The 25,265-nt window shown below is 40.3% G+C and overlaps 1 long non-coding RNA gene across 2 annotated transcripts in view; it reads right to left on the reverse strand.

Moving 5' to 3' along the window:
- LOC144251367 (uncharacterized) overlaps nt 1–24,825 on the reverse strand; it is a 47,726-nt gene extending 22,901 nt beyond the window's left edge. For both annotated transcript variants that reach the window (XR_013342674.1, XR_013342673.1), the window contains exon 1: nt 24,284–24,825. This is a non-coding gene — a long non-coding RNA (uncharacterized LOC144251367). The remainder of the gene's footprint in view (nt 1–24,283) is intronic.
- Nucleotides 24,826–25,265: the final 440 nt, after the last annotated feature.

Raw genomic sequence — 25,265 nt, forward strand, 5'->3', positions numbered from 1 at the left:
ATAACACTTAAAGAGTACTTACTATATACTGAATTAAGCTAAGAACTTCTAAATACTAATAATACTAACTTGACCCTCAAAAATTATCTTCATTTCACATATGAGTTGTTCTGTGCATTGAGATAGGGTGGGTTTAGTGTCCTGTGCAAAGTTGCAAACTCAGTAATGGTATGAAAGTAATGGAGAGGCAAGTTCAAAGATCAAAAACATGGAGGTCAAATATCAACTATTAGTTGTAAAATATCAGAGGATAGATATAGATGTATTTGTAGTTTCCTAACATTCACATTAGAGTAACATTAACCAGTGAGATTATGGGCTTCTTAATAGTCCAGAAGGGACCCTCTGTTCAGGAAAGCTGCTTAGAAAATAAGCCATAGACTAAGTCATTTTTGTCTCGGGTCTCCTCAAATCCCTCATCAGTGAGCCTCTCTTACTCTTCTGGACCCAACTGAATAAAGGTGGACAGGAGGCTGAAATATAACCTTATCTCTCCATATGGGAGCATGTGAAGTAAAGAGCACATTTTCCCACCTCACTCTTTCCCTGAGCTTACACTCGTCCTTTGCTTTTGTTGCAACTTTTCATCACTGCCCTGAAATGCATTCCCATATACTCAGATTAGATTCCTGAAAGTTTTAGTGGCATGGTATTATTTTTATTTTTAAAGGAAAAGCTTATTGATAAAAGGTGGTTGTTTTCAATTTTAAAATTTATATAACATGAAAAGACCTGCTTTCTCATATTTTCTTATACTGTTATCTTACTGATTGTTTTTATTGATCATAATAGTTAAGGGATAAATGAATCTTTATGATTCCTTATTCACAGCTCTGAACTTCATAAGGAAACTTCATGAATTCATTATTTTTGTTTTAGATTATTTATCTTACAATGTTAATATGAATAAACATGTTTTTAGATGGAACAAACACTAAATTCATTTGTAATGTATTTTATATAATATATTTAACAATTTTACATATAATTATAAAATATATTAATATAGGGCCTAAAAAAAGACCAAAAAAACAAAGGAAAATTCTCACTATGAGGCAAAGAGGAAAGAATTGTAAAGATGAGAGAACTTTGTTGCACACAGTTTCAGAACAACTCAAACAATGAACTGTTGAACCCAGATTTTGAAGAGTTTTTTAAGACATATCTATGCTAAAATGGCTGTTATTCAATACAAACGTGTCGAATGAATGGTTAACAAATAATAATAAATTACTTTTGAAACATTCATGACTTCCTACTGGAATGTCTTTTCCTGATCTTCCATACTTATCCCTCAGGTCTCACCTTGAATGTCACCTTATCTGGAAAATATTCTTGGCATTATACTCCTGTATAAAAATGGGACAGAGACAAAGGAAGTACTATGTTCCTAGATCTAGCATAAAGGGATGGCCTCTGTTCCTAGCTCTCTATTATATATAAACAACCCTCTGTAATTAGCTCTACACAAAATTTAGCATAATTTCACCTAAGTAAGGTCTAATGCAGTTTTAAATCTTCAGTAGGTACTTTTAAATGCACATTAACATTTGATTTATATTGTTAAAATCAACATACTAATGTTGCTATTTTTAATTTCCCACAGTTTAGAAAATACTTTTATTTAAGATTGTGGGTTTAAAAGTTCTGTGGTTAAATGAATTATTTATTTTCAGCTTTATGGGATGCTTTTTATGAAAGTAAGTTGCCCTTGTGTTCTTGGCCAAAGTTCTCTTTCTCCCTGTTAATATAGCAATTGCCATCAGCTGATTCCCCAAAGCTAGAAGATGTCATAAAAGGTTTTTGAAATTTAAAATGTATGGAAATTGAAAGTTAATGTTATATAGGGAAAAGTAAATTTGTTATGTTGGCAAAATATTTCTTTAGATGTGGGGCTTCTATAAAAACCTGTGTTAATAATTGTGCAGATACACAAATAATCTCATTTTTTCATTTCCATAAAAGAAGCTGGGCTGGAATGAGATGAACATCACTACCCTAAGTGCATGTATAAAAAAGACATGAATAGTGTGAATATACTTTATATGCAAGCAGAGAGATGAAAAATTGTGCTGTACATATGTAATATTAATTATAATGCATTCTGTTGTCATATATAACAGATAAGAATAAAAAAAAATTTAAAAAGCTGAAGGGATTTGGATATACTATCACCATTAAGATCATTTGAAGCAAATTTCATTAGTTTTATATTTACTTGTTATTCAAATAAAAATGTTAATCAGAAAATCTTTTATTTCATTAATACAGTTATTGGAATTCAAAATTGATAGAGGTCTAGGGGCTTGAAAAATTAATCCTGAATTTAGTGCCATGATACTCTCTTCTTTGGAGGGAGTTTTTCATAGCACTTCAGTGGCTTCTAGGCCAACATATTTATTTGTATATTTGGATACAGCCTAGATAATATATTTACCCAAGACCATTCAGCCACCAGTGGCTGTGCTTCCTCATGCACATTGAAAAATAGGAAAGAATGTCTAAAGTTCAAACTGAAGGAGATCCATCCAAGGGAGCCCACGCTCCTCACAGCAACACCCATTTCAATTACCAAAGCTTAGAGGCTGGCTCTCAAGAAACTATTAGGCCAGCACACCTCCATGTTTGTGGAAGGTTTGCCTTCTACCCTATTTTTGCACTCTTCACCTCCTTCATCATGGTGAGCTCCTGAGCATTACCCATTCCAGATATGCCATTGCAGATATCCTCCTCCTTCTAGCTATAATTGTCTAATTTTTGATAATGACAATTTTATGTCATTATTTGCAATGGCTTTTGAAAGTATTTTTGTGTTATCACCTGGTTCACATGCACACTTTATGAATATTCAAATTTTATGGTCTATGTATTCTCTAACATTAACTCTATTAAATATTGACTACTAATCCTAATATTATGTTAAAACTAAGTCTAATATAATGGGAATACAGTTAGATCATATGAGGTTTTATGTATCATTACTCTTTCCCTTTCCATTATCAATGGTACAGTTATATAACTAGTCACATATTCATTATAATATGTATCCTCAAATTTAAGAAATGCATAATATCATGACTCTCATTATAATCTACCCAGGGTCAGAACGTGAGATATATATATTCATATATATTATCACATGAACATTCTTATGAGTACTCTAATGTTGGAAGATACAAATTCCCTTATCAGAACACAAACCATAAAAGTTGGCTGAACTGAAAATTAACCTAATGTGATAACCATATTTAAACAATTTTTTACATAAGAGCATGTAGTATAAAATCAATATTTATGTGGACTTTGAATGATGTATACTCAATTATCAAAGGCATAATTCATATCTATTATTATATACTCATGTATATGATATATGTACAGTTTATAAATATGAGTAACATTATACACCAGCCTGAGTTATTACATATACATTTAAATGGATTTTCATGCAAATTTTCAATAGTTCAATTTCAGGAATATTCATATTTCCTGATATCCTTATTCATTCCTTCATGCTTGCAGTAACCTTTATAATATTAAATACTAACCTTAATATTACCACTGTAACTATACCTAATTTAGCACAAATCCATATATATTCATATGAGATATGATGTGTATTTTGACTTATAATTTTAATTATAAATGGTTAAATTAGTATATATTCATCATATGATATATCCATTCATTCCAAGTTCAAAACTTTGTATTCGTATGATTCATTTAAAATCATATCTTGTTTTAATACACATCTAGTCATACATATTTTCCTACTCTGTTTGACATGAATATTCTTATAATTATACATGGTTTTCAAAATATATATTTATGGTCTGCAGGTAGGCGGGGGACTGTGAACACCAGCAGAGCGGGCCCAAAGCCTGCTGAGGGGCGGAACCGGCCCCTCCCCCAGCGCCTGCAAGCCAGGCGAACCTGCAAGCCACGGGCGGGCGGGTCAGGACCAGCGACCAGCCAAGTGACAGCAGCTACACGCGCCGGCGGGGAACGCAGACCGGACCCACTAGGACAAGTCTGGCGGATGGCTGAGGGCTAGGCCCGTCCCCTCCCCCAGTGTGTGCAGGTAGGCGGGGGACTGTGAACACCAGCAGAGCGGGCCCAAAGCCTGCTGAGGGGCGGAACCGGCCCCTCCCCCAGTGCCAGCAAGCTAGGCGAACCTGTACTTCGACAAAGTACAGCATCCCTTTATGTTCAAAACTCTAGAAAAATTAGGGATAACTGGATCATACCTCAACATTGTAAAAGCAATCTATGATAAGCCACAGGCCAGCATTATTCTGAATGGAGAAAAATTGAAGGCATTCCCTCTAAGATCGGGTACAAGACAGGGATGCCCTCTCTCACCACTTCTGTTCAACATAGTCCTCCAAACACTGGCCAGAGCAATTAGGCAGACTAAAGAAATTAAAGGCATAAAAATAGGAAAAGAAGAACTTAAATTATCACTATTTGCAGATGATATGATTCTATACCTAGCAGACCCAAAAGGGTCTACAAAGAAGCTACTAGAGCTAATAAATGAATTCAGCAAAGTGGCAGGATATAAGATCAACACGCATAAATCAAAGGCATTCCTGTATATCAGCGACAAAGCCTCTGAAACGGAAATGAGGACAACTACTCCATTCACAATATCCTCAAAAAATAAAATAAAATAATTGGGAATCAACCTAACAAAAGAGGTGAAAGATTTATACAATGAAAATTACAGAACCCTAAAGAAAGACATAGAAGAAGACCTTAGAAGATGGAAAAATATACCCTGCTCATGGATAGGCAGAACTACCATCATCAAAATGGCGATATTACCAAAAGTCCTATATAAGTTCAATGCAATGCCAATCAAAATCCCAACAGCATATCTTGTAGAAATCGATAAAAGAATCATGAAATTCATATGGAATAATAAAAGACCCAGAATAGCAAAAACAATATTAAGCAGGAAGTGTGAATCAGGCGGTATAGCGATACCAGACTTCAAACTATACTACAGAGCAATAGTAACAAAAACAGCATGGTACTGGTACCAAAACAGGCTGGTGGATCAATGGTACAGAATAGAGGACACAGTAACCAATCCACAAAACTACAACTATCTTATATTTGATAAAGGGGCTAAAAGCATGCAATGGAGGAAGGATAGCATCTTCAACAAATGGTGCTGGGAAAACTGGAAATCCATTTGCACCAAAATGAATCTGAATCCCTATCTCTCGCCGTGCACAAAAGTTAACTCAAAATGGATCAAGGAGCTTGATATTAAATCAGAGACATGGCATCTGATAGAAGAAAAAGTTGGTTATGATCTACACGCTGTGGGATCGGGCTCCAAATTCCTCAATAGGACACCCATAGCGCTAGAGTTAACAAACAGAATCAACAAATGGGACTTACTCAAACTAAAAAGTTTTTTTCTCAGCAAAAGAAACAATAAGAGAGATAAATAGGGAGCCTACATCCTGGGAACAAATCTTTACTCCACACACTTCAGATTGAGCCCTAATAACCAGAATATTCAAAGAACTCAAAAAATTAGACAATAAGATAACAAATAACCCAATCAATAAATGGGCCAAGGACCTGAACAGACAATTCTCAGAGGAGGATATACAATCAATCAACAAGTACATGAAAAAATGCTCACCATCGCTAGCAGTCAGAGAAATGCAAATCAAAACTACCCTAAGATACCATCTCACTCCAGTAAGACTGGCAGCCATTAGGAAGTCAAACAACAATAAGTGCTGGAGAGGATGCGGGGAAAAGGGCACTCTTGTTCATTGCTGGTGGGACTGCAAATTGGTGCAGCCAATTTGGAAAGCAGTATGGAGATTTCTTGGAAAGCTGGGAATGGAAACACCATTCGACCCAGCTATTCCCCTTCTCGGTCTATTCCCTAAAGTCCTAACAAGAGCATGCTACAGGGACACTGCTACATTGATGTTCATAGCAGCTCAATTCACGATAGCAAGACTGTGGAACCAGCCTAGATGCCCTTCAATAGATGAATGGATAAAAAAAATGTGGCATTTATATACTATGGAGTATTACTCTGCATTAAAAAATGACAAAATCATAGAATTTGGAGGGAAATGGATGGCATTAGAGCAGATTATGCTAAGTGAAGCTAGCCAATCTTTAAAAAACAAATACCAAATGACTCCTTTGATATAAGGGGAGTAAACAAGGACAGGGTAGGGACGAAGAGCTTGAGAAGAAGATTTACTGTTAGGAGCCACAGCAAAAATATTGATACAGGCACCTTTGGATTTTATTGACTGCCAGCCAGCAATTCACATTCATATGGTAATTGGACTCATGCTGTCCAGCTGGGCCCAATTTCAGGACTCAGGTTACTCATGTCACTCTTGTAATGGGAGAGTTCCCATTGGTTGAAAAAGGATGGTAGGAGGGTGTTCCGGGGGAAGTGGAAACCCCCCCGGCTCAGGTAGACACACACGTGGCGGACCCACCTGTTAGGGGACGCACACGGCCTCTCTCTAAATAAAACTTTGTCTCAGTTTGACTGGCTTGTGTTTTTGTGCCCAACCGGGTTGCAAGATTGCAAGCCCGTGTGCACTGACAGCTCAGCAGGGGATCGCTCAGCAGGGGTGCCGCAGGCAGTGCTCGGCAGCAGGAGCGGGACTCAGCCGGCCCGGGGCCGGGCAGTTTGCGGCATTTTGGTGGCCCTGTACTGGGAACGCCCAAAATTTAAAGGTGAGTAATATCGCTCGCCCCTAAGGAAAGGCGACAGAATGGGTATTTCTGTTTTGATTTATTCTGCTCTTATTTCAGGCTCTCTAGCCTTACAGACGAGTTGGGATAAATGGTTAACTCAAGGTTTGAAGTTATTCGGCCCTGAGAGAGAGAAAATTGACATAATCATTTTCCTCCTCTCCGTTTCTGTTTCATTCTGTTTTGGCTTTCTTCTATCCTATCTTATTGGGTTACGTTACCTTTATAGTAGATTAGAATCTAGTAAAAAACAAACCGAAAAACTGTTAAGTAAATTGTTAGAGGTCCAGGCCATGGCAGAAAACATATTAGGTCAAGCAAAACAAAAGGTCTCTCAAGCTAGTCAGATAGAAGAAAATTTGAACAAGGCAAGCTCAGGGAAAAAACGGTCGTCAGATAGGGAGGCTGCTACTAACTCCGTTCCACCACCAGAGGGCATAGTTCAACCAACAGCTTTACCTGCCTCCATAGATGATGAACGGAATCCTGAGGCAGGGCCCCAAAAACTAGCATGCCCTGTAGTTGAGCAGGGAGAAGAAAAAGAACGAGTTTACCGTGCCTTAGATTTCAAAATAATAAAGCAATTAAAGGAAGCTGTAGCAGCCTACGGCCCGGCTGCTCCCTTCACAGTCAGTATGGTCGAATCTATTACCGGCTGGAACTTAACACCAGCAGATTGGGCTAACGTGTGTAATTCTGTGCTAAATAGAGGACAGTATTTATTATGGAAAATTGCCAATGAGGAATTTTGCAAGGAGACAGCTAGGCAAAATGCAGAAGCAGGTTACCCTGAACGAGGCCTGAAAATGTTACTGGGAAAAGAAGAGTTTCAAGAACAGATGCAACAGCTCAGATATGATCCTGGCGTATACGCTCAAGTCGCTATAAATGCAATTAAGGCATGGAAAACTTTAAAGGGACAAGGGGATTTTCAAGGTCAACTATCTAAGATAATACAAGGAGTTAATGAGCCCTACGCTGACTTTGTAGCTAGACTTATTGAAGCAGCCTCTGAGACATTTGAAAATACAGAACAGGCAATGCCATTTATAAAACAGCTGGCTTACGATCAAGCAAATCGTTGCTGCAAAGAGGTCATTAGACCGTGGAAACAGGAAGATTTAAACACATATATTAAATTATGTAGAGACATTAATGAACAAGGACAAGTCATGGCAGCTGAAGTAAAACAGGCTTTAAGTACCAAGCCAAAAACATGCTATAATTGCAATCAAAAAGGGCATTTTAAAAGAAATTGCCCCATAGGAGGAGGGTTTAACAAAGCTAGGTATCAAAAGAGTAGAATCCCGGGTATTTGCCCACGATGCCATAGAGGGAGACATTGGGCTAATGAATGCCATTCTCAAACCACCATAGAGGGTATTCCGTTATCAAAAAATGGACAAAGACCAAGTGTCTACCCACGATATCGTGGAGAAAGGCATCAGGCCCCGTTGTCAAAAAACGAATTGGAGGGCCCAATGCCCTGGGGCCCAAAACCACAAATATACGGGGCAATGGAGGAACCCAGCAGCACCATCAAGGTGGTGCCCAGGACGCATTATCCATCAGATCCCTCATCAGACAGACTAGAGGGAGCGCAGGGTTGGACATCTGTGCCTCTGCCAGAGCAGTATTAACTCCAGAGATGGGAGTTCAAATCATTCCCACAGGAGTAAAAGGACCTCTTCCCCAGGGAACAGTAGGCTTATTATTAGGACGCAGTTCTTCTACACTTAAAGGACTTATGATAAGTCCTGGGGTAATTGATCCCGATTATGAGGGTGAAATAAAAATCATAGCTAGTTCTCCAAGAGGTATATCAGTAATTTCATCAGGAGATAGAATAGCACAGTTATTAATAATACCAAGCCTACATGATAAATTTTCCAGTTGTAATGTAGAAAGAGGTTCCAAGGGATTAGGCTCCACAGGTGTAGATTGGGCTATGCTATCTTTAAATTTAGATTCTCGCCCTATGCTAAAATTAAATATTCAAGGGCATGATTTTAATGGACTGCTGGACACAGGCGCTGACCTCAGCATCATATCTCGCCAGGAATGGCCTAAGCATTGGCCATTACAGCAAGCGACCCAAACGCTTAGAGGCCTAGGAGTGGCAACTAATCCCCATAGAAGTGCAATGGTATTAGATTGGAGGGATCCTGAAGGATGTGAAGGAACTATACAGCCCTATGTATTGGACCATCTCCCCATAAATTTATGGGGACGAGACGTCCTAGATCAATTAGGATTGACATTAACAAATAACGTCAATCCTAACGCGCCCACTACTAGGGCAAAACAAGGCTTTAGAAAAGAGATTAAGAGATCAAGAACAAGATATAACAGCACCAATTCAAGTAGATCAAGAGATAGATAAACATGGATTGGGTTTTCAAAAAGGGCCACTGAGACAATCAAAATTACTTGGAAATCAGAAAGACCAGTGTGGGTTCCTCAGTGGCCCCTAACTAAAGAAAAGATACAAGTAGCCCATGATCTGGTCAAACAGCAACTAGCGGAAGGACATATACAACCTTCCGTATCTCCCCATAATACTCCCATTTTTGTTATTAAAAAGAAATCTGGTAAATGGAGATTATTACAAGATTTAAGAGCCATTAATAATGAGATGGTTATTATGGGACCTGCTCAATCAGGGATTCCCCAACTGTCTGCTTTACCAAAAACGTGGCATGTTCTAGCTATAGATATTAAAGATTGTTTCTTCTCAATTCCAATTCACCCCGAGGATAGTCCACATTTTGCATTTACTATCCCTGCACTGAATCATGAAGGTCCTGATCAGAGATATGAATGGAAAGTACTCCCTCAAGGGATGGCTAACAGCCCAACTTTGTGCCAAATTTATGTTGATAAAGCAATCCAGCCACTTAGAAATCAAAACCCTGAACTACAGATATTTCACTATATGGATGATGTGTTAATGGCACATAAAGATAAAAACACATTGCTAGAATGTTATGCCACGCTTACAAACTTATTAAAAAATTATAATCTAGAAATAGCAATAGATAAAGTACAATTAAATCTTCCAATTAATTATTTAGGAGTTCTATTATCCTCAACCATGGTCCGTCCACCAAAAATTCAAATACGAGTAGATCAACTCAAATCACTTAATGACTTTCAAAAGTTATTGGGAGATATAAATTGGATAAGGCCTTATCTAGGCATACCAACAGGAGAATTAGGACCTTTATTTGATATTTTAAAAGGTCCATCAGATCCAAATTCACCCCGCATGTTAACGCCTGAAGCTAGAAAGGCATTAAAAATCATTGAAACATATATGGAAGATATGCATTTGGATAGAATTGATATAAGTTTGCCTTTATTATTTATTGTATTACTGACAAAAAATATTCCTACAGGGGTATTTTGGCAAGAAGGTCCATTATTATGGATACATTTATCTTATTCTCCTAATACTATTCTTACTAGATATCCTGAGGCTGTAGGGCAATTAATACTCAAAGGAATAAAAGCAGCAAAAGGAGTGTTTGGGATTTCTCCCAATAAAATTATTACTCCATATACTATGGATCAAATTGATGAGTTAGCTAATGAGTTAAATACTTGGGCAATAATCATGTGTAAATCTAGTGTTGCATTTGATAATCACTTGCCATCTAATCCTTTGTTGTCCTTTTGGTCTAAGCATCCTGTAGTTTTTCCAAAAATGACAAGAAAAACCCCTATCATAAATGCTCCAAATATATTCACTGATGGGTCAAATAATGGTACAGCAGCAGTAGTTACTCCTGATCAAACTTTTACATTTTTAGTACCCAAACAATCAGCTCAAAAGGTAGAGCTCAATGCAGTATTGCAAGCTTTTATGATGTTCAAAGATTCTACATTTAATTTATTTTCTGATAGTCAGTATGTAGTTAATGCTATCGTATCTCTTGAAGATGCTGGTAGGATTTCTCCTTCCTCTACTGTTTTCTCTTTGTTTTCTGCTATACAAAGTCTAATCTGGGATAGAAAGGATCCATTCTTTATAGGACATATCAGAGCACATACAGGATTGCCTGGAGCCCTTAGTTTGGGTAATGAACTAGCAGATAAATCTACACATGACATACATATTTTCTCCACAATAGAAGAAGCTATAAATTTTCATAAAAGGTTCCATGTCAATGCTAATACTTTACAAAAACGTTTTAAAATAACTAAAGAACAAGCCAGACATATAATAAAACAATGTCAAAATTGTGTGACATTTTTGCCACAAGTTAATCTTGGAGTCAATCCTAGAGGACTGATACCTAACCATATTTGGCAGATGGACGTCACACACTTGCCAGAATTTGGAAAATTAAAATATTTACATGTTACAGTTGATACTTCTTCTGGATTTTTGATGGGCTCCCTTCATCCCGGAGAAAAAACTAAAGATGTTATAGCTCATTGCTTACAAAATTTTGCCACTGTGGGTGTTCCTAAACAGTTAAAAACCGATAACGGTCCTGGTTACATCTCCAAGTCTTTTGAACAATTTTGCTCATCATTTGGCATTACTCATATAACAGGAATCCCATACAACCCACAGGGACAAGGCATAGTTGAAAGAGCTCATCAAACTATAAAAATGTACTTATTAAAGCAAAGGGAGGGAATTAGTAAGGGGTATATATCCCCCAAAGATAAACTTAAAATAACCCTTTTTACTCTAAACTTTCTAAATTTGGATTCATCAGGACTTAGTGCTGCGGAAAGACATATGTATCCGAAAAATGTACATAAGCCTAAGGTACTTTGGAAAGATATTCTAACAGGACAATGGAAAGGTCCGGACCCAGTAATAGTCTGGAGTCGGGGCTCCGTCTGTGTTTTTCCACAGGAGGAACAGCAACCAATTTGGATTCCAGAGAGATTAACTAAAACAATTTCTACAGAAAAAGAAGATGATTTGACTCAAATCCATAACAGCTGATATCCAGAGTTCCAGCCTGGCTATTCTTGCATCTGCGACAGTGATTTACCACGGTGCCTTTTTCAATATCTATTTTATTATTTGCATTTTTCCCACATCATAAAGTTCTATTTTATTTTATTTTACCTTATTTTTTAAGCTCATACAAACCTAGGTTAATGTTTTTCTGATCAGTTTTATTTTTTTTTTTGACTGTGTTTTATTTATTTATTTATTTTTAACTGTAAAGTTTTTAAACATTGCAATGGAGATTTCACCTAGCTATAGCTACAAGGCCTTTATTTACTATTGTCTTATATGTTCTATGTTATGTATGCTGTTTTGTGTTGTATGTCTGTATGTGTGTATGTCCATATTTCATTTATAAGGAGCGCTCATGTATATATAGATACAAGTATTCAAAAAAAAAAAAAATTTAGTCACGTGACTTATATGGTTTAATTTACTTTAGGTAAACAGCTGTTATTAAATTTTGTTTTTAAAGGTGGTTAACAGATATGTTTGTTTACTTTCACCTTTCCTTTTCATTATATTTCATAATTCTGTTCAGGATAATGTCTCTTTAGCAACATGGCCATAATTCCCATCTCCATCCCAGTGCCGGTGAAGACTAAGACCAAACTACAACTTTTATGATAGCTATCACTATAAACTGTATAAATTGATACATCAATCAAAATAACTCAATAAGACTGCTCAATCAAGGACTTAATTTACTTTGGGAGGAAATGGACATATTGATAGACTCCTCCAATTTGAACTGCTCAATCAAGGACTTAATTTACCTTGGGAGGAAATGGACATATTGATAGACTCCTCCACTTTGAACTGCTTACACAACTTGCCTGGACTATGTATCACCTGTATGCATTGTGCTCTATTTGTTGATACAGCGAACTGGTAGTGCTATATCTTAGCCGATGTGTCACCAGTGTTTCCAAAGGAGCCGTCAATTGGCTTGGTGTCGTGGCAATTCTGCGTCTTTCTCCCTTCTGCTAGTGATGGTCTGATTTTGGGGGCCAACAGAGGTGAGGCAAGAACCTCACCCCCCCACTGGCACCAAGGTTAAATTTGGGGGCCAACAGAGGTGAGGCAAGAACCTCACCCCCCCACTGGTGCATAGGCCTATTACACAGGTATGGCTATATACTGGACCGGTAGTCAGTGACGGGTATGATTCGGTTACAGTGGTATCAACCTAAGCCAGGAGACTGACGCAATAAGGTCAGTTTTCCCATGACGGGTAAGAACCATATGTGAATTGGACATACCTAACAGGCACGGTCCCTAGCCACATTTGCCTGTTGTTTATTTAAACAGTAGGGGGCAGTCTGTGTTGGGTAAGGGCACAAATATCTATGTGAATTTAGGTTAACTTTGGCATTTGTAGTTTATGTGCCTATTCATCAAATGGAGCTAATAGTTCCCACCCAACAAGTACAAAATGAGTTAGCAGCCATGAAAGTACTTGGATGAGGAGGACACTTTAACATGTCAAATGGCTGTTTTGAGAAATAATTTATATAGTATGAAGCAACAAAATAAAAATAACACAGATATACAATTCTTATCCTAGCAAATTTGTCCAGAAAGTAGACTTCGTACTTTATCCTAGCTAGGCTATAATTAACTATTGCTTAAAAACTCTATTTTTCTTAGCCATTGTGTCAGTTATTTATAGAGTTCTAAATTTAAAATCTACTAAAATCTAAATTTAAAATCTACTACACAGGTACTTTATCCTAGCTAGGCTATAATTAACTCTTGCTTAAAAACTATATTTTTTTTAGCCATTATGTCAGTTATTTATAGTATTCTAAATTTAAAATAACCTTTTTGCCTGCTTTGTGAAATGTACCTGCCTGATCTCAATTTCCTTCTTGGGAAGGTAGAGATAAAAAAGATAATAAATTAATTAAATCAAGTACATTAAAGTGCACCATGTAAAATAAGGTGACATTACTTGTGTTTGTTAAATGTTTTCTCTTCTATATGTTTAATTTTTTTAAATATTTACTTTTTAGTTGTAGTTAAACACAATACCTTTATTTTATTTATTTACTTATATGTGGTGCTGAGGATTGGACCCAGGGCCCTGCAATGCTAGGCACATGCTGTACCACTGAGCCACAACCCCAGCCCTAAATTTTAAATTATATATAAAACCATTTCAGAAATATGTCCTGTAGACTAAAATAAAACTTAGGTATTTTAACAACAAAACTACACTAGAACACTGTACATGACAGCCTTTTTATGAATGGCATTGAACTGGCAGAAGGCAGTTGGACATACTGTTACATACTGAGTGTTCAATAAATATAACCTGAATAGATGAAAAGTAGGGAGGAAAGAAAAGAGAGAGAGATGCTAGCCTTTGGGCTTAGGTTCCTTATATCTCTTCTCCATATCATGGCTACCATTCTTAAATGAAATGCAAAAACTAATTCCTTACAAAATGTACAGCATGGGAACTGAGTATAAATGGATTTGAAAGATCTCTGGGGAAACATGGAAATTTTCTAAAATTATCATGGTGCATATTGGCACAACTCAGTAAATTTACTAAAAAACATTGAATTGTATACTTTTCCAGGTGAATTTTATGATATATATTATAATCCAATAAATCTATTTTTTAAAATTCAAATTACATTTTATTTTAAAAGCTTTGAGGTTCCTTCAGAGGTACATATAACTTAATAAAACATATTTACATATAAATATATGTAATTATCAGATGAGGCTGAATGTGCTGGTGCTAAAGTAGGGGAATAAAACAGGATACAGCAGACCCAACAACTGGAACTTAATCCAGAAGATTCATGAATTCCAAGGCAAGCCAGGTGATTTTGCAGGATCTAAGCTGCCATTTCTTAAATGGCTGTGACATAAATGTATCTGATACTAGGCAGTTTACATATATTATCAAATTTAACTTTACATTTCTTTTTTTTTCTTTGGTACCAGGTTATTAAACCTAGGAGTGCTTAAACACTGAGCCACATCCCCAGCTCTTTTTAAAATACTTTATTTACGGAGATAGTCTCATTAAGTTGCTAAGGGCCTCATTAATTTGCTGAGACAGTCTTTGAACTCAAGATCTTCATGCCTAGGCCTCTTGAGCCCCGAGGATTACAGGTGTGTACCACCGCACCTCACTATGTATATTATTAAATTATTTTAATATGTCGTGGATTGATTTTCAAAATACTTTGAGAACAGGTTTATATTCAGATGTTTTGTTCTTCAATTGAAACTCACCCCTGTTAGTTGTGTGAGTCAGTGACGGTAAAGTCTTCAGATAGAAAATTGTTTTTTATACAGTTTCTTAGGAATATCCTATTTTTGTATACAATAATGGACACTTGCACTTGGAAACACCATTAAATATGTTTTACCTCAGAATTAGGATAAATAGAAGGATGATATGATAATCTCCATATTAAAAAAGGAAAATGATTTGTTCACCAATTAATTGGGTTTAAAATATTCTGGGGATTGACATACTTGTTTGCATATAGGAATAAATATAGCATACTGTTTAAATTGGAGATTATTACTCTTCAAATCCAAAGTATCCTATGAAATCACAGGATGAGTGCATCACCCAGTGGAAGATGTTGCTAAGTGCAAGTGATTGTGAGCCCTCCCTATGGTACTTGTCTTTCCAGCTGGGATTCTATAAGATGCTCCCCAAAGACACTTAACTTTTCTCTTGGGAAGTTAAGAGGAATATTTATTTCCAATTTTTATGAGGAGTCCATACTTTTTCCATTTGAAGAAGAGGTGGAAACTTCCTCTTTCTTTGGCAATAAAATGGGTGAGGATAGCTTGTGCAGCTTTAAGAAAAAAAGCCCCTCTTATATCAGCATTTTCTGAAGTGTGGTATACATATTACTAGAAGTAGACAAACACACATAATTTAAATTTGCTTCTTATTTTGATGCTTATTAGAAAAGAGAATGCCTTGGTTGTACCATACTTATTATTACATAAATGTTATTGGTGAAGTGAAGACTAGAGCAGGTGTCAGCACCCTATCCAGACCAAGTGATGAATTACTGAGACAGTGCTCAGGTATGCCTGAGAAAGTGTTGCTACATTTAAAAAAAAATATCTTTCGTTGTATATAACTTTATTTTATTTATTTTTCTATGTGGTGCCTCACACATGCCAGGAAACCACTAAGCCACTGAGACACAACCCAAACCCTGTTAGTGCATTTTTGTAGGGATACAGTAAAATTTTATTTTCATAAAATGGTAATAATTAAATATACAACATTTACACACAATTGTGAACTGGAATCAAACCTGTGCTCTGTTTTTTCTTCCTATTTCATTGTTCAAGTCAACATGGGTCAATAGGTAAAAATGGAATTTTTTAAATATAAAGGGATAATCTGTGAGCGAAATGTTAATACAAGGGAATGATTGTGATGAAATCAATTATGTATCTTTAGATATTGAGACCAAATTTACTAATTGCTTGGATCATCTACTACTGTTATAGAGTGACCAGCTGTAAAGAAAACTATTATCCCACAAATATGATAAAAACATATTTGAAGTTTGTTTTTTTTCATAAGCATATTGAGAATGAACCTATTACCTTGTATGCCATAAGTTTAGGGACATGCATTCTGGTGTGATTCTTTTTTAACCACAAGTGTTATTTTGAAACAAACACAAAAAAATGCTGCACACAACAAATATATTAAAAAGGTGCACGCCCCGCTGCTGCCCCGAGGCCGCCGCAGGCGACGCTGGGACCTGGGCTCCCTCTGCCTGGCCCTGCTCACTCGGGGCCTGGCCGCCCTGGGCCACTCACTGAAGCACGTGCTCAGTGCGATCTTCTCCAAGATTTTCGGCCCCTGGCCAGCGTCGGGAACATGGATGAGAAATCCAACAAGCTGCTGCTGGCTTTGGTGATGCTCTTCCTATTTGCCCTGATCGTCCTCCAATACATGTGCCCCTGCACAGAATGCCAGCTCCTCCGCCTACAAGCCTTCAGCTTCCCGGTGCAGGACCTGTACTGCTCGGAGGATGAGAGCTCCGCCAGGTTCGTGCCCCGCTACAATTTCAGCAGTTCGGCTGCCACCTGGTGCGCAAATAAATCAGGGAATGCTAACCCCTTCCTCCACTCCTCCCCTTACCCATTCTCTAAGCCAGAGGCCTGCCCCCTAATGCTTAGCTGGCTGGCAAATTACAATGATCCAACCCAGCCAAACCTGCTCTCCTCTCCCTCCCTCTCCCCCACCCCATACAAGCTCTCTCTAATGCTGTATCCTTTCACTTTGGCAAAGGTAAATATGATCTCTGAGCGAAGATGGATGTCAGCATACTGGGCTTTCTTCACAGCACAATTGGGTTTAGGTGGATTTGTGTGTTCTTCCAGCTCCTTCTATTTTTATTAAATTATACATCCACACTGATTTTAAAACTTATGCTTAAATAATCTGGAGGCTTTAACAAAGAAAATCCTAGCAAAGGGCAAAAAGCCACAAACAAATGTCCCCGAAATAAATGACACGTTTGAATTGTACTCCATGGCCTGAGTTCACCCCATCCTTTCCAGGCAGTTTTATTTAAAGGCTTGTACCCACTAGGTGGCCAGGCCCTCCTGGGATGGTACCGAGGGCAAGCTTTCCTCCAAACAGCCCATGCCTGCTCTCCTAGAGAGCCCGTGGAGGCTGGGGCACCAAGGCCTACCACACACATTTGGATTCATATTTCCCTGACACAAATCTCAAGGCCTCCATGTACCACTGCAGTGCTAATTCCATAGATTAATTTCTACCCCCAAATCATAGGTGGAACATTATCTCCTTTACTTACCCACCCCTTCCCAGCTCAGCCCCTGAATCTGTCAATGATATATACAAAAAAGACACAAATGAGTAACCTTTATTTTTAGAGCTGTGATTCAAGAGTTGTTTCATTTTAAGTCTCAAAGCCCAATTCTGAAGAAAGCAAAAATACAGAATTTCTCTTAAAACAGCTTTAAATGTTAAGAGCTTACAGACTCGCCCCCTTTTTTAAAAAAATAAAATAAAAATATTTCTGAAAGGGCAAAGAGAATTTGCCATGCAAGACTTTTATACCCAAGGGGATTCTTACATTTGTGTTTCTAAACCTTGAAATTGAGAATTTTAATGAAAAGGCAGACAGATGCTTAAGGACAGCATCGCAATCAGGGTCCATACATTACAAGAGAGAGTGGTGCTTTGTTTGGGGCCAAGGAAAAAAAGAGGTGAACTCCTATTTTGATCCTGGGCCATCCCCAACTGTCTGACACATCCCTTTACACTGGCCTGATGCAAACCACTGAATTCTTGGAGGGGAAGCAGGTTGGAGGCAGAATAAAGGAAACAGGAAACAGGAGAGGAAAAGAAAAGGGGGGGGGATATTGCCTGTTTACATAAATCCTATTTTTTTTTTATCTTAACACAGTATCAATTCCATAGTACATACACCACAGTTCTTCCAGTTAGGAGTTTGAACAACCCATTTAATAGTATATCAGACCCACAACAACCAGGACCAGGTTTTGATTTAAGGAAGAATTTCATGTAGGTTTGTAATTTTTCTCTATCAAACAGCCGCTTCTAAGTAGAGGCCAGAAAACTAGAAAATAAACAACAAAAAAAGAGATGACCCTGTTCATGCTTTCCTCCAAATAATTCTAGAATCCCATTTTCTTATCTTTTCATTGTAGTGCATTTTTGTTCAAAAATCTGTGCTAATCTGACTTCAGAGCCCGTTTGTCTCTCTGCAGACAAATAGAAACTGTGAAATTTAAAGAATGGATGAAAAAAAAATCTAAAACAAAGAGGTTAAAAAAATAGGACAAATGTTTTTGCTTTTGTGTCTCCCTGGAGCAATTGTTTGGGGAAGTCTGCATTGACAATAACCATGAGAAGGCCATCTAAAGGCGATGCACTCACAAGGGGACTCCTTGCCTGCTGCCTTTGGTCTGGGAGAAAAAGTACCTTAGCTCCATTCTCCAGGAACAAAAGGCCAGGGAGGGAGGTTATGGGGCTTTCACAGGGAGCCAAGTGTCAATGCTGGTTCATTTTTCACCTGTCTTAGTTGGAAAGCAACTCAGGGAACTTCCTAATGACTGCTTTTCCCTCTCTCCCTATTATTTCTAAACCTAAAAGAACAAAATAATTTTTTTTTTAAACCTAAAACCCACCATCTTATTAGAGGAAGGACTTTGGGGCCTAAATAGCTTTTCATCTTTCCTTTGCCCACCCTACCTTTTTTTTTTTTTTTTTTTTTTTTTTTTAAGAAGGGGGTTCCAATCACAGATCACATGGAAATAAGAGACATCGGGTATTATACTTATTTGCAGTTAATACCAGAATGGCCTTTATATTGTCAAGAAGACAAGGAATAGGAAAAATAAAAAGAAATGGTAAAGAACAGGGATAGAAGGTGGTGCTGGGGGGCTTCAGGGGTAAGGCCTTGAAACAGTTTCTTTTTCTCACAGCATGAAGTCCCTAATGCCAGCTTCAGATTTGCAACTGAATCAAAGTCTCAAAGTCCTCATTACAAGGTTGTTTTTTTTTTTTTTTTTTTTTTTAAGGGGGGTGGTCCTAGAGAAGTGGACCATAAGGATGTATTAAAGACAGACAAGGTGTGGCAGGGGTGGGGGGTGCTTTGAACCTAGACCTGGCAGCTCGGAGCATACCCCCCTTCCCCAGGCAGCCACAGCCTCTGGCTGAGAAGCAAGGTAGGGGGAGGGACGAGAGGGCCCTGCAAAGAAGCACAATAAACAACTCAAATATGAACTGAAATGACATCAGCAAAGTGAAGGACCTGTTTACTGCAGATCAAAACAAAACAAACTTCCAAACCTTTTGTGTACACAAGATAACTCTATAAAAAGCCTTCCTAAAATGTCAGCAGGGTTGACACATCAGCATCCCAACAAGAAAATAGATGACAGTTACCATGGTGTGGGGGGCAAAGGAAAATGGGCATGATGGGAAGAAGATGTGTCTGTGGGGGGGGGGTCAAACCAGAAGGGGCAAAAAACCCAATTGCTGTTCCCCCCTCTGCTGAGCCTTAATATTTATTCGTGTTTATAATGTAAAAACCATGCTCTGTGTTTCACTTAATACAAGGCCAGACAGCGCTGTCTAATGAGGCAGCATTACAATCAGCTTGTAATACTGAATTTTTAATGCTGCCAGGGATTCTGTTACATAATAATATGAAAAACAGAAGCTGAAAGTGGGCTCCCAGTGACAGGACCCTTGGAGTGCCACAGGCCTGGACTCCCTCCCCTCCACCCAGTCCCACTTTCTGATCTGCAATCAACCCTCCATCCATATGCAGGAGGCCGGTATGGAAACCAAGAGGATTTTAGGAAACCCACACTCATCATCATCATCATATTATTACTGTTATTATTATTTCTCTAATCCTAAATTTTATTCCCAGAGTTTGAATTTTAGCCTATCTGGGGTTAAAGGTGTCAAATGAAGGGGGGGGACTGAGAAGACAAAGAATTCAGGGAGGGTGTGGGGATGGCTTATTTTAAGCAAAACAAGCACTTTGGGGAGAAAATTATAGAAGGATAAAGAACTAAGGGGGTGGGGGTTTGCAGTCTGCCGACCATATTCATAGCTGCTGCACTCAGTTTACATTAGTGTAATTTAAAAGCATATATATAGCTACCATTGCTCCTCTCTGTAATACCCCAAGACTGTAAATCTATAACCACTGCAATGATTTAGTGATTAAAAACATGATAACATATTGTGTAAATGCAAACCACAGAACCCCTGCCAACTCTCCTCTCAGAAAAAGGGAAAAAAATAACAGAAAATGTGTTGCTTGCAGCAATCTTCCTAAATCCAAAAGATTTTAATAAAAGAACCTATACAGTAAATGGATCAGGAAAGGGCCAGTGAATTCTGTGTGAAGCCAGCAAAGGGAAAAGGGAAAAAAAAGGGGGGGGGGCAGCTTTATGTGGGATTCTTTTCCTTGTACTAATAAATTAGGACCTAAACATGCCTTTTCTTTTCTCTCTCTCTCTTTTTTTTTTTTTTAATAGTTTGTTGTAACTGGAATAACTGGTCTTGTGCACTGTCTTGCATATTCAAAGCTGCTTTGTAATTGGATCTGGAGACCCAACCTTATTTGCCTGAACTCAATAGGGGTTTTTCTCCCCCTCCTCCCTTATTTTGTTTTGGATTCAGTATTGTGGGTTTTCTGTTGTTGATGAGAGCAGGGTCTATGCAGGCAGAGGCTCTGCTGCCTTTAAGCTACTGAGCAAACACCTGAGAGGGGGAGGCACAATTTGTAACATGGCAGGAGGAGCCTAAAATAAATATAAATAAATATATATATATATATATATATATATATATATATATACACACACACACACACACACACACACACACACACAAAATAAAATAAAATCAAAGCAGCTGTAGGGGTTTTGGCCTCTGAGCAGCTGACCTGGCCCTCTTCTGTATATTCTTTTATTTCCCCATTGCAGGATTCCTGCACCTTGGGTCAGATTCGAACTCAATGTGACCCGAGGAGAAGGCAGTCACAGAGTACTGGAAAACTGTTCCATATTTAATGGGGGGTTGGGGGGCTAAGTGCATATGCATTCAGGCTCCCCCAGTGTAGACACCCACACAGTGTGTACACACACACATCTGTCAGGACTGTCAGGCCTTGAGGCCAGCTCCAGCCCAGCTTTCCCAGCCCATTCCACTGAGAACCTAAACTCTCTTTGCACCCCCTCCCCACAATAAAATCTTCATGCCTACAATTCTACCCATGGACAGACGAACACTCCTTCAGAGGCTTTATATGTTTAAAAAGTCCACAGATCTGAATTGCCTCCTCCCTGGACCAGAGCAGGGCAGTTTATTCAGAGAAATCAATAGGAAAGAGCATTTGCAAATGTTTATATAAGCCCTGTGCATTTCAGCATTAAGTAATTAAAAACTAAAACCCAGTGAGGGGGAAGGGAGGAGATACACAGAGGAAGGCTGCTGGCCTCCAGTGGGTTTTCCTGCCCACACCTCATCTCCCCAAACTGCAATCCTTTCAAAACTGACTCTGTGTACACTTTTTATCAAATCCTGTTGTGCACCATTGCTAGACTATTTAAAAATCATCTCCAAATATGGATTCACCTACCACCAAGCTTTCAAGAGGAACTGTAACTGTCTATTCTCTCACACATACAGCAACTCTTACTTTTGACATTGCTTCGATCTCGAGTATATTACTCTCTTATATTCCTATCTCTAATTTACTTCCGCCAGTAAAAGAAACCTAACATCATAACATGAGAAGAGGGCCTCGGAAGGAGTAATTCAATAAGCAAATTCCCACCCGCCAGAGCTCCAGAATACTTCCCACTCCCCTCCAACTCAGGATACCTACACTTTGGGGGTTCAGCATCCCAAACCCCCTGCATGTGAACAGATATATTTTCTCCTCCTCCTCTCTCTCTCTCTCTCTCTCTCTCTCTCTCTCTCACACACACACATACACACACACACACACACACACACACACACACACACAGGGTGGGGGGGGGGAACTTGAGCAAGTGAAGGAGTTTTAAAATGAGCTATTATGGAATGGACTTCCCTATATTGTTCCAGAAGGCTGGGCAGTAAATTCTGGTGATTCTGCCTCTAAATCTGCTCTGAGAAGCAGAGCAAGGCACTGGAGCACCCACACTACAGATATTGTAGAAATTTACAGTAAATGTAGGTACATGATTGCAGCACACTGCCCTATTGATTATGCAGATTGGGATCAATCTTCTCCCCTCTCCCATTTCCCAAGCTTCTTTCCAAGGACCTCCAAATAAGTTGATCTGTAACTAGCCATTCAAACAAAGGAGTGAAAAGTAATTATTAAAATATATATAATAAATCCTCAATTGTATCCACTGAAAGAGTTCAAGTCTTTTTTAATTCCAAGCTGAATTTATGTTCTATAATTTGCATTACAGCCAAGCGATCACTGTATGTCATATTCTTCAAAGGTACTTAACAAACCCCCCTTTTAAAAGTCAGTAGAACTGGAGGCCAGAAAAAGGCAATCAGCCTCCTTCTTCCACACAGTCCTTAGATCAAGTTTCAATAATTGAGACCAATAAAAATTGTCATATTTATCCTACTTCAAAGAAACGAGGGGGGAAAGTTAAGAGTGGGTGATTTTTTAAAGCACTTGTAATCAAAGAATTTGCCATAGTGGAAGGAATTGCACATCCGACAAAAGTCAGATTCTGAGCAACAGATTAATTCACAAAGTAAAATACGATATAGATATATATTTTTAATAGCTCCACAAAAAGCCTACAAGTACAGAGTCCATACACAATTTAAACACGCTGCATGCTGCATGAAATACACTCAGATCTACTCTTCAATAGATATGCAAAAGGTGTACATTAAAATGCATAATGCAAAATTCAGGAACGTGGTTTTTGCATATAGGAGAGCCAGGCGAGGGGTGAGAGCGGAGAACCGAACGTAAACAATTCCAGATTCGCGTGAGCAAAAAGAAAAAAAAAAAAAAAGAAAAGAAAAAAAGAAAGGAAAAAAAAATGGAATCTCAGCTGGTCAGGAAAGGCCAGGCAGGCTAACTCTGACCCTGGCCAGCGGCACAGTCCGGAGCCCCCGGGAGCCCCTAGTGTCCAGGGCAGAGCCCCCTCTGGGCACTCGCGGCGCTGCCAGTGGGGCAGGGCAGAGAGCTCTCAGGTAGAGGTTGGCGCGGCCGCCTCGCCCCCTCGCCCCCTTTGGACCCCGGGCTGCGAACAGGCTCCCGCATCCCCGGCAAGTCAAGCCCCAGCGCGGAAGGCGGCGGCCGGCAGCGGCGGCCGGCAGCGGCGGCGGCGGCGGCGGCGGTGGCAGCTGCTGCTGCTGCTCGGGGCCGGGTGCGCGCCCTGCGCGGCGGTTCAGTCCGGGGCCCCGGCGCCGCCCGGGGTGGGGCAAAGTTGGGGGCCGGGAGTGGCGGGGGCGGGGGCGGTCGGCACCGCGGATGCTTCCCCCCCCCCGCCGGCCGCCGCCTTTGTCTCGGCGCAGGGACCCCGGCAGCCCTCCCGCCCTCGGCCCGCGCCCCGGCCGGCCCTGCCCGGCGGCGCCTCCAAACTCGCTGCGCGGGCCTCGCCCAGGGCGCCTCCACCCTCCCGGGGGTCGCTGGCGGCGGCGGCGGCGCGGGGGCCGGAGAGGAGAGGGCGGCGGCGGCGCGGGGGCCGGAGAGGAGAGGGCGGCCCCGGCTCGGCGGCGGCGGCGGCGGCGGCAGGAGGAGGAGGAAGAAGAAAAAGAAACAGAAAGTTTGGCGCAGGGGGAAGGCGAGCGGGACGCAGCGAGCGAGCCGGGAGCGGGCGCGGGGAGCGCGGGCGGCGGCGGCCGGGCGCGGGAGCCGGGAGGGGGCAGGACGAGCCCCATGCAAAGCAGCCCGGGCGCCCCGAGGAGCCCCGCGTCCGGGCGGTGGCGGCGGGAGGAGGAGGAGGAGCAGGCGGCGACGGCGGCGGGAAAAAAAATAAGAGGGAAAAGTTGCCACTTACGCGGTTGCTTCTCCGGCGGCGGGAGCTGGCGGCGCTTTTAATCCCGAAAAGAGGCGCTCGGGCCGCGGAGCCCATCAAGGCAGCAGTGGCGGCTGGCGGGGGTCGGTGGCGGTGAAGGACGCGCTTCTGGCGGCGGCGGCGGAGCTGGAGCGCGCTCGGCGGAGCCCGGGGCGGGAGGCGGCCGCAGCCGGGGAGCCGGATCCGCTGCCGCCTAGCAGTATGGTTGGCGGGGAGTTTACAGCCTCCGGAGCGGGCAAGGGCCACGGAGGAGAAGCGGCTGCGGCCGGGAGGAGGAGGAGGAGGCGGCGGCGGTGGCGGCTGCAGCGGTCGGAGGGGACGCGCTGGAAGTGGGAGCTGATGAGTGAAAAGAAAAAAAAAGTCTTTGGATCTTTATTCTGCTAATTAGTTTCCTGCAAAAAATGGCTGTGATTAATTCAGTGCGCATGTGCTTCATTACCCAGGCACGACGGGAAGGGCTAATTAGCCACCTTCTGGATCAATAAGATTCAGCGAAAAAGAAAAGGGGGAGGTGGAGGGAGGCAGAGGGGAGGAAGGGAGGAAAAAAAAAAAAAAACCAGGGGAAAGTGATGAGCAGGGCAAGGAGAGCAGGAAAAGAGGATGGGAGAAGAGCCTAGGAAGAGGAGAGAGGCACCAAAAGTTTATGCATGTATTAAAAACACATACACACAGGACACGCGCGCGCGCGCACACACACACACACATACACACACACACACACACACACTGAGAAGTGAAATGCAGAGAAGCAACAATAGGGACCTAGCTAAGATTTTTTTTAAAAAGATTTTTCCTTTCTTTTTTTCTTTCTCTTTTCCTTCTTTCTTGTAATTTCCTTTCCCCCTCTTTTCTTTTTCTATTTTTAAGCAAATGCAACAATGCTTAAATTAATAGGAAAAGAACATCTTCAAAGAAGAGGGGGGTGGGTAATAATGGAGTGGGACAGCTTAAAGCAAAGGTTTAA

This window comes from Urocitellus parryii, assembly GCF_045843805.1.
Source record: "Urocitellus parryii isolate mUroPar1 chromosome 13 unlocalized genomic scaffold, mUroPar1.hap1 SUPER_13_unloc_13, whole genome shotgun sequence".
In the NCBI taxonomy this organism is placed as follows: domain Eukaryota; kingdom Metazoa; phylum Chordata; class Mammalia; order Rodentia; family Sciuridae; genus Urocitellus; species Urocitellus parryii.